At 39.1% G+C, this 10,565-nt stretch overlaps 1 long non-coding RNA gene across 1 annotated transcript; it reads left to right on the top strand.

Moving 5' to 3' along the window:
- The first annotated feature begins 3,496 nt into the window (after nucleotides 1-3,496).
- Nucleotides 3,497-7,275, top strand: LOC131351050 (uncharacterized). Its single transcript, XR_009204334.1, has 3 exons — nucleotides 3,497-5,749; nucleotides 5,863-5,972; nucleotides 6,153-7,275. It is a non-coding gene; the product is annotated as an uncharacterized LOC131351050 (long non-coding RNA).
- Nucleotides 7,276-10,565: the final 3,290 nt, after the last annotated feature.

Below are 10,565 nucleotides of genomic sequence, written 5' to 3'. Positions count from 1 at the left end.
TACACTTTGAGTGATGAAGCATGTAAAGTACAGTGAAACCTTGACTTACGAGTGACTCGACTTAGGAGTTTTCCGAGATACGAGCCGTCGCTCGGCCGATTTTTTTGCTTTAAGATACGAGCCGAGATCTGAGTTACGAGCGCGCAAGCTTACTCCACCCACCACTCGGTCACCCAGCGAGTGGTCAGTTCACGTGGTTATCTCTCCAGGTCGTGCGTTGGTGCTGTGCAACCACACTTCATCACTCATTTTCCAAACATTTTGAAAGGGAGGAAGAAACAAACCTCCTTGGACAGGTTTTTATTGAAACGCCCTGCAAGTGAAAGCGAGGAAAGTGTGGAGAAAAAGGCAGAAGTCAGTGAAGAAGATGATTAAGTGAATAAATAAAAAAAATAAAAAGTATCAATTAAGTTTAGCGATAAAGTGTAGCATAGTGTGTAAGTTAAATTTAGCAATTAATTGTAGCATTAAGTGTGTAGCGAGTAAGGGAAGTTAAGCAATAGAGCACGAAATGAAAAACTCTGCCAATCTCCTCCGCCAATCTCCTCCCCCTCCACCAGCATCTTCTTCTGATCTTCAGGGTAAATACACTTAATAAAACCAGTTTATTTCTTTACATTCTCTTTTATTATGTATTATTATTGTTTTATACATTATTTGTTATTTATAAAGTACATTTTTCTTATATAAAAACACTTAACATAAAAAATTGGTGTGGTTTTTGGGGGGCTGGAACGGATTAATAGCAGTTCAATTCATTTTAGTGGAGAAATTTAATTTGATATACGAGCAAATTTAGCTCGATCACAGAACCAATTAAACTCGTAAGTCAAGGTATTACTGTATTTTAAACCGAATAAGACAATGTTTTGCATTAAAGGAACCTTTATGGACAAGTTCAAGACTTTGTTCCCAGACTTCAATGAGAATTTCCATCACAAGTTCTTCTTCCCAGGCAGATTTAATTTTTTCCATAGATGGAGTTTTCACCAGTTCTAAAGTCTTGTACAGGATTGAGATGGTGACTCTCACTATAGCTGTTTTCCATAAATGTGTTCAGATACATAGGTTTTGCCATCACATAATTAGTTAAATATTAGACCTCATGTTGTTGTTGATCTTTCAGCTGCTCCGTGTGTGAGGGGCCACCACAGCAGACCGACCGGTCCGCACAACAACTTGGCACAGGTTTTACACCGGATGCCCTTCCTGACGCAACCCTCCCATCTTTATCCGGGCTTGGGACCGGCACTGCATCCAGTGGCTGGGGTTTGGGCACTGGCTGGGAATCAAACCCAGGCCTAGACGAGAAACCTACCACTGAGCCACCAGTGCCCCTAAATGTTAGACCTCATAAAGTCTCTAATTTGAACAGACCTAAAGAAATGATTAAAAGAGATATTATATTTCTCACACAGTTGAAAAGAGGCACATTTTTCATTCACATGTAAATCCCCTATGTTTCGTAGCCCTAAATTTTTCCAGATCGCGAATGTATTGTCTAATGCTGATGGGCAAAAGGAGGGGTTAGCTGAGACAGAGAGCAAAAATGACATTTGGGTGAATTTAAAATGTGTCTTTAACTGTTTCCAAATACAAATAGAATAATGAATAATAGGATTGTGATTAGTCTGTCTAACAGGGTTTTAGAGAGTGAGAAGATGCCTGAGGAATGGTGAAGAAGTGTATTAGTGCTGATCTTTAAGAATAAGGGTGACGTGCAGAGTTGCAGCAACTATAGGGGGATAAAGTTGATGAGCCATACAATGAAGCTCTGGGAAAGAGTAGTGGAAGCTAGGTTAAGGAAGGTAGTGGAAATTTGTTAGCAGCAGTATGGCTTCATGCCCAGAAAGAGCACAACAGATGCAATTTTTGCTGTGAGAATGTTGATGGAGAAGTATAGGGATGGTCAGAGAGAGCTGCACTGTGTGTTTGTAGACTTGGAGAAAGCGTATGACAGGGTGCCAAGAGAAGAGCTGTGGTACTGTATGAGGAAGTCAGGAGTAGCAGAGAAGTATGTCAGAGTGGTGCAGGACATGTATGAGAGGAGCAGGACAGTGGTGAGGTGTGCTGTAGGTCAGACAGAGGAGTTCAGAGTGGAGGTGGGACTGCATCAGGGATCGGCTCTGAGGCCCTTCCTGTTTGCTGTGGTGATGGACCAGTTGTCAGAGGAGGTCAGACAGGAGTCTCCTTGGACAATGATGTTTGCAGATGACATTGTGATCTGTAGTGAGAGCAGGGAGCAGGTGGAGGAAAACCTGGAGAGGTGGAGGTTTGCGCTGGAGAGAAGAGGAATGAAAGTCAGTGGTAGTAAGACTGAGTACATGTGTGTGAATGACAGGGAGGGAAGTGGAACAGTAAGATTACAGGGTGAAGAGGTGAAGAAGGGACAGGAGTTTAAGTTCTTGGGGTCAACAGTCCAGAGTAATGGAGAGTGTGGGAAAGAGGTAAAGAAGTGAGTGCAGGCAGGTTGGAATGGGTGGAGAAAGGTGTCAGGAGTTCTGTGTGATAGAAAAATATCAGCGAGAATCAAGGGGAAGGTGATACAGGACAGTGGTGAGACCGGCCATGCTGTATGGTTTGGAGACAGTGTCACAGACAGAGACAGGAGTCAGAGCTGGAGGGAGCAGAGCTGAAGACGTTGAGGTTCTCTTTGGGAGTGACACGGTTGGACAGGATTAGGAACGAGTACATCAGAGGGACAGCTCATGTTGGACGTTTGGGGGACAAAGTTAGGGAGGACAGATTAAGATGGTTTGGACATGTCCAGAGGACAGAGAGAGTGAGTATATTGGTAGGAGAATGTTGGACATGGAGCTGCCAGGAAGGAGGAAAAGAGGAAGGACAAAGAGGAGGAATATGGGTGTAATAAATGAGGATATGAAGCTAGTGGGCGTAAGTGTTGAGGATGCAGAAGATAGGGATAGGTGGAGAGAGATGATTCGCTGTGGAGACCCCTGAAGGGAAAAGCTGAAAGACGAAGAAGAAGGATTTTGATTAGAAATTGAACTAGCTATACTTCTTGTTGATGAAAGTATTGAGTTAATGGAATATGGGAAACACTCATCTTTTTCCAGCACCAGAGGCCAGTTTTTTAAAAAAAAATGTTTGGGCAGAAATACAGGAATGTTCTGCGAAACATACAACAATGCTACTATTGGGCTCAGAAATGAATAAAATTACATCATCTGTATATAATGCTAATTTGGTAATGCTTTATAATAACTGCATACTATTAAGCATTAGTTAAGCATGAGTACATACTTTATTAATCATTTACAAAGCATTCCTTCTATATTAATACTCATTAGCAAGCAGTTTATTAATGTCATTATAAATGCTTTATTCATGATCAAAAAGCATATATATATAATGTGCTTGATAATAGCATTTACATACTTTATTAATGATCAATTTATATTTTTACAATAAATATTAAATTACATATAAACCATTTATTAAGGGGATGTCAGTGGTTTATAAGATCATTTGAAAAGTGTAAGTAAATGATTAATAAACAATGTAAATGTACATTTATACATTAGATGTACTGTTAATGAGTGTTAATAAATGCTTTATAAACACATATTCTAAATATAAATCATGATTAATTCAGGTACATAAAAACCATTTACTAGTTGTTAGTTAACTATTTTTCTGAGCTCATCTAAAGCGAGGACTATCTATGCCTTATAAAGCAGTTACAAAGGAGATTTAAAGGCTCAGTTATTTTCTCAACAGAAAAAGGAAACAAACACAGCAAAGAGTGATACAGTACATAGAAATATTTATTTCAAGATGCACAAAATGGAACTGTACAACTTTACATTTAAAAAATAAACCTCTTTTATAAAAACCTCAAATAAAAATCTCATATAATGTAACAAAAATGAACAAAATAAGCAACAAAATAAAAAGAATATTAGCAAAATGTGTTAACAAAGTAAAAAGTTTTGAAAGTGAAAATTCAGTGCAATGAGTCACAAAAAGTACAAAACTGTAAACTTGTAAACCTCCAGACAATGTAACTCTGCTGTAATATGAAATTAAACCTTAGCAATCTGATAGAAAAATAAATTTCTGCAGTGTAGACATTGGTGGTGGCTCAAGTGGTTAAAGCTCGGGGTAATTGACCAGAAGATCGCGGTTCAAGCCCCAGCACCGCCAAGTTGCCACTGTTGGGCCCTTGAGCAAGGCCCTTAACCCTCTCTGCTCCAGGGCTGTGATTTTATCTTCTATAGCTGGATCTTCCTGAATTGCAGCAGCACATTGTGTGGCAAATGCACCAATTGTAATTTGACTATTGTGGTTTTTAAGCAGTTCCTGATACTTGACAGGTGCAGCGAAGAACAGCTCTGCGATTGGAGCACTTACTACCACTGTGTTCCAGTCCACCCCAACATGCTTGAAAGCAGCTAACATGGTCCCTCTTCTACTGAAGTGGCGAAGAATTTTTTTGTATTGGATCACCACCTGCTGTGGGTTTTGAGCTGTAACTCAGAGAAAATAGAATTAGTGTTAGTATTTGCTTTTATTATTCCCACACCCACCATTGACTTACATTGTTTCAATCTATAGTATGATACATTCCACAAACATCAGTTTAGAATAAGAGCAGACCACCCCAGTTACACCCAGACAATATCAGAACATTCCAACATTAAATGCTTAAATTAAGCCCATGAATAAGGTTCCTATTATACAGAGTTGTGCTGATTTATTGGTTTATCTAACCAAAAAATATTTCTCATCGGGGTAGTTTATATAGTTTCCTGTAACCTCTACTGTGAAGTAGTTGAAAGCTTATAAAGCTATTATGTAATGCTTAAAATTAGCATTCTAACCTCTCTTACGTGTCTTTGCTTCAATATTCTTTGACTTCCTCCCATACTTTTTTCCTTTTCCCTTCCTTTTTGTCCTCTTCTTCTTTCTGTTCCCCTCTGATGAGGATGTCTTAGAGGAAGAGTCAGACATAGTATCAGAGGATGATTCATCTCAGATGTCACTAAAGGAATCTGAAGACAACGGAGTTGCCTGGACGGACCCTGTGTCCCCTCTTTTAAGAGCTTTTAAATAGATACAAATACATGCATAAGACCCACAGCTAGTGGCACATGGCACATAGGAATACAAAGTTAAACTAACATAAGTTCACTGTACTATAATTTCAATACATTTTGTCTGTAGGGAGACTTGCCTGATGCCAGCTGCTCTTTTAGATAGTCTCTCTCTTTGGTCAGCTCATCAGTCTTCTCCTTTTGCCACTCTACTGTGAGCTTACACATCTCCAACTCATGGGAAATTATTCAATGGATTTAGAACGTTCTTTTAACTTTACTGTTGTCTAACAAACTGTCATCCTGCCCTGCCCCTGTATATTACACAAAGAGAAAAAAAAGTCTCCTGTTGACAGCTAGGTTTCTGCCAGCCTGAGGATGTATACAGTGCAGCGCGTCACAGCGCTCCCACCCCCCTGTGTGTCCCCCGCATCAAGACCTGTAGCAAGCCACTAGCTTGCTAGCCATCACTCATAAAGCGCGCCTGTAAACCAAGAAAGATACTCACCACTAGTGCCACTGATGGACGATTCATCTAATGTGTCCATCTCCACGCAGTTCTATGAAGAATACCCTGAAGTTGATTAAGTGTCTTCAGAAAATAAAACTGCTAAAAAAAAAATTAAATGCACAATATGCCACCGGGAAATGGAAATGAAGAAAAGAACGAACAGTGGAGATCATTATGCTTGGTAAGAAATATATAATAAATTAAGTAAAAGTACACTAATTTGCAATAAGTGATCATGTTGGTGGACATTACAGCATAATCATACCATTGCATGAAGCCTCTTTATTTTAATAGGATTTGTCGACAACACATGATGGAAGGGCAAAACAAATTTCTGTCAGGTACAAAGCAATCTTCAGTGCATCAAAGGTCTCCTTCAGTAAGTGGATTCAGTTCATGTACAGGTAGGCAAGTAATGACAGTAGGAACATAAACATGTATATCATAAAGTCACTTTGTTGCTGTTCTCTTTGTAATGTGCATAAAATATGCACTTTGAATATTTTAAATAAATAAGGCATATAGTGTCAATTATTTTACAAAAAGCCGTACATAAACATTACGTGTTTTATTTGCTTTTAAAGGTTTTCACAGGGTCTACGGTTACGGCAGAGCGACATGATGGATGACAGCATTGCAGGCAGTTCAGCAACTATGACAAAGAAAAAAAGAGAAATCTGTGTCACAGCAGTGGAAAAGATGAGAAGGCGTACAGGTCAGCAGATTGGTGGAAGAAGGGAGTTTGTTGTGATAGATGAAAGCCATTTTCGGCACAAAAGAAAGGTATGTTACAGCAATATCAACTTTAAATAAATGTCAAATTTAGTTTAACATCTTAAATTTATGTTAATGAATGTTAATTATAGTACTCTGCTAATTCAATGTGAGGGGATGTAAACTTCACCCTAATCCTAACATAAATTTTATTGCATATTAAGCCAGTAAAAATGTACCAGAAGTAACAAAAATGGTCAAGGATTGTATAAATGATAAGTTATGATAAAATAATGAAAACTACAACATAGCAGCATAGAAGCAACATAGAAGCAACATGTGCAGTAAATATCACGATGATGAAAACAAAATCTCAAATCAAAAATGGGATGCAAACGTTTGCACTAAACTGTACCAAAGTTACAGTTATTATGATCTATCTTGTTGTGGCTTTGTTTGTTGTGTTGGTTTTCGATCAGTATGGTAGGGTTAGGGTTAGAGTGAATGGCTGGTGGGTGGAAAAGAAAGAAGTGGGTCTTTGGGATGCTAGGTGTGACGCATCATTCACAGCGAAGATCTGGAAAACCTATTCTACATCTTCTAGAGAGAAGATCTAGAAGGCATCTTGTCCCCTTGATTGCCCATCATATGATACCCGGGTCATCAATTATCAGTGACGAGTGGCGTGCATATCGCATACTCCCTGCACTAGGGTAGAACCATCACACTGTCAACCACAGCAGGTGGTATGTAGATCCCCACACTGGTGCCCATACCCAGCATAATGAAAGGGCATGGAGAGCCTACAAGGAGCAGATCTGGAGGCTTAGGGGAAATCAGACCGAGAGTTTGCTATCTGACCACCTTACAGTTATTGAGTGGAATGAATGGCTAGCAAAGAAACACCATGGTGGTGCATTTGGCAGACTGATTCATGACATTTCAAAAAAGTACAAGTAGTCATTCAGTCACTATTACCACTGTAAGAGCACTGGGATGGCAGGAATTGATGTCTTTCTATGGGAAAGATAAACTTAATTTATTTTGTCTTGATAGTGTCAAATGTAAATGTCATATATTGTATATCTCTGCTAATTGTGAGTCTTCAGTTTGAAATGTAGAATTTGCAAATTTGTTTTTTTTGTGCTCATTTTCTTGCTTATTTTGTGCATCTTGAAATAAATATTTCTATGTACTGTATCACTCTTTGCTGTGTTTGTTTCCTTTTTCTGTTGAGAAAATAACTGAGCCTTTAAATCTCCTTTGTAACTGCTTTATAAGGCATAGATAGTCCTCGCTTTAGATGAGCTCAGAAAAATAGTTAACTAACAACTAGTAAATGGTTTTTATGTACCTGAATTAATCATGATTTATATTTAGAATATGTGTTTATAAAGCATTTATTAACACTCATTAACAGTACATCTAATGTATAAATGTACATTTACATTGTTTATTAATCATTTACTTACACTTTTCAAATGATCTTATAAACCACTGACATCCCCTTAATAAATGGATTATATGTAATTTAATATTTATTGTAAAAATATAAAATTATCATTAATAAAGTATGTAAATGCTATTATCAAGCACATTATATATATATAATGTTTTTTGATCATGAATAAAGCATTTATAATGACATTAATAAACTGCTTGCTAATGAGTATTAATATAGAAGGAATGCTTTGTAAATGATTAATAAAGTATGTACTCATGCTTAACTAATGCTTAATAGTATGCAGTTATTATAAAGCGTTACCAAATTATTTGATAGATAATTCTTTAGATAATTTAACTATTTCTGATCAGCACTTAGAGTGCTTCACTCCACTTCAAGAGCCTGATCTAATTTCACTAATTTCATCTTCAAAACCTTCAACCTAAAGATCCTTTACCCACGTCTTTCCTTAAACAGATATTACCAGTAGCTACTGAACCCCTTCAAAAATCATTAATTCTTCTCTAAGCACTGGCTATGTGCCTAAATCTTTTAAGCTAGCAGTTATCAAACCCCTGATTAAAAAACCGGACCTCGACCCCTGTCAGCTGTCTAACTATAGACCTATATCAAACCTGCCCTTTATCTCCAAGATCCTAGAAAAGCACAGCATGTATCAGTCAGGATTTAGGCCTCATCATAGCACAGAGACAGCACTGGTTAAAATGGTCAATGACCTGTTACTGGCTTCTGATCAGGGTTGTGTCTCCTTACTGGTGCTACTGGATCTTAGTGCAGCTTTTGACACCATTATTCTACTTGATAGACTAGAACATGTTGTTGGTGTTAAAGGAACAGCCCTCTCCTGGCTCAGGTCTTATTTGACTGACCGTTATCAGTGTGTAGATCTAGATGGTTACTTCTCTATGCATACCAAGGTTATGTTTGGTGTTCCACAAGGTTCTGTTTTAGGCCCCCTGCTTTTCTCCCTATATATGTTACCCCTTGGTGCAATTATTCGTAAACATGGTATTAGCTTCCACTGTTATACCAAGGACACAGCTATATGTTTCAGCTAAATCAGATGAGAGACACCAGCTTATTAAGATAGAAGAATGTGTAAAGGACATTGGACACTGGATGGTCACTAACTTACTCCTGCTTAATTCAAACAAGACAGAGGTGCTAGTACTAGGACCATATGCAGCTAGAAGTGAGCTTTCTGATTACAAAGTCAAAGTCAAAGAAGCTTTATTGTCATTTCAACCATATATATCAGATGCAGTACACAGTGAAGTGAAACAATGTTCCTCCTAGACCAGAGGTGCTACACAGAACACAGACAAAGTACAGAGACGCAGACAAACATAGAGATAAAGACTAAACTATACTTAAGGTGCAATAAATAAACTACACATACAACAGAAGTGTACAGAATGACAAGACAGTGCAGACAAACAACATATAGACTGACTTTTGTGCAAAGAACAGTGTAGCGCAAATATGAAATTGACACATGTAAACAGGATTAATATGAAAAATGTAAAGTGAAATGTAAAGTGACATGTGCATGCAAACAGGACAATTTAGTGTGTGTGTGTGTGTGTCCAGCACAGTTCAGTTCCTCTTGGAACACAGTTCTCAGCTTTTGTGCGTGTGTGTTATGTATGTGTGTGTGAGTACGTGTCCAGCACAGTTCAGTTCTCCTGTTGAGATCAGATCTTGGTTGTGTGTGTGCGAGTGCATGTGTGTGTGTCCAGCTCAGCTCAGTTCTCTGTTGAGATACCTGATTGCCTGAGGTAAGAAACTGTTTAACAGTCTGGTTGTGCGGGTCGAACGCTTCGGTACCTCTTTCCGGATGGCAGAAGGGTGAAGAGTGTGTGTAAGGGGTGTGTAGGGTGTGTAAGAGTGTGTGTGAGGGGTGTGTGGGGTGTGTAAGAGTGTGTGTGAGGGGTGTGTGGGGTGTGTAAGAGTGTGTGTGAGGGGTGTGTAAGAGTGTGTGTGAGGGGTGTGTGGGATCATCCACAATGCCGTTAGCTTTGCGGATGCAACGTGTGGAGTAAATGTCTGTAATAGAGGGAAGAGAGACTCCGATGATCTTCTCAGCTGTCCTCACTGTCCCCTGAAAGGTCTTGCGATCCGAGGAATTCCCAAACCAGGCAGTGATGCAGCTGCTCAGGATGCTCTCAATGGTCCCTTTGTAGAAGGTGGTCAAGGATGGGAGGTGGAAGATGAGCCTTCCTCAGCCTTCACTGGAAGTAGAGACACTGCTGGGCTTTTCTGGTGATGGAGCGCTTTCTAGTGAAAGTAACAGTGGATGGTCTTTCTGTTTCTTCTTGTCCAGCAGTAAAAGATCTTGGTGTGATTATTGACTCTGGTCTTTCAATTGAAGCTCATGTAGATATCACTAGGGAAGCCTTCTTTTATCTCAGAAATATCGCCAAGAAAAGAAATATGTTGTCACTTCATGATGCAGAGAAACTAGTTCATGCTTTTGTTACCTCTAGGTTGGATTATTGTAATGCCTTACTGTCTGGATGTTCCAGTAGGAGCAGAAACAAGCTCCAGTTAGTCCAGAATGCAGCAGCTAGAGTCCTAACTAGAACCAGAAGATATGAGCACATCACTCCTATTTTAGCCACACTACATTGGCTCCCAGTCAAATTTCACATTGATTATAAAACACTGTTACTGACCTTTAAAGCAGTAAATGGTCTCGCGCCGCAGTACCTGAGCGATCTTTTAGTCTTTTATGATCCGCCACGCCTACTCCGATCAAAGGGTGCAGGTTACTTGGTAGTACCTCAAGTAGCAAAGGCTACAGCAGGGGGCGGAGCTT

The sequence above is a fragment of the Hemibagrus wyckioides genome, linkage group LG03, assembly GCF_019097595.1.
Source record: "Hemibagrus wyckioides isolate EC202008001 linkage group LG03, SWU_Hwy_1.0, whole genome shotgun sequence".
Taxonomy (NCBI): Eukaryota; Metazoa; Chordata; class Actinopteri; order Siluriformes; family Bagridae; genus Hemibagrus; species Hemibagrus wyckioides.
Note: the sequence above shows the minus strand (reverse complement) of the source record. Positions and strands in the feature narration are given on the sequence as shown.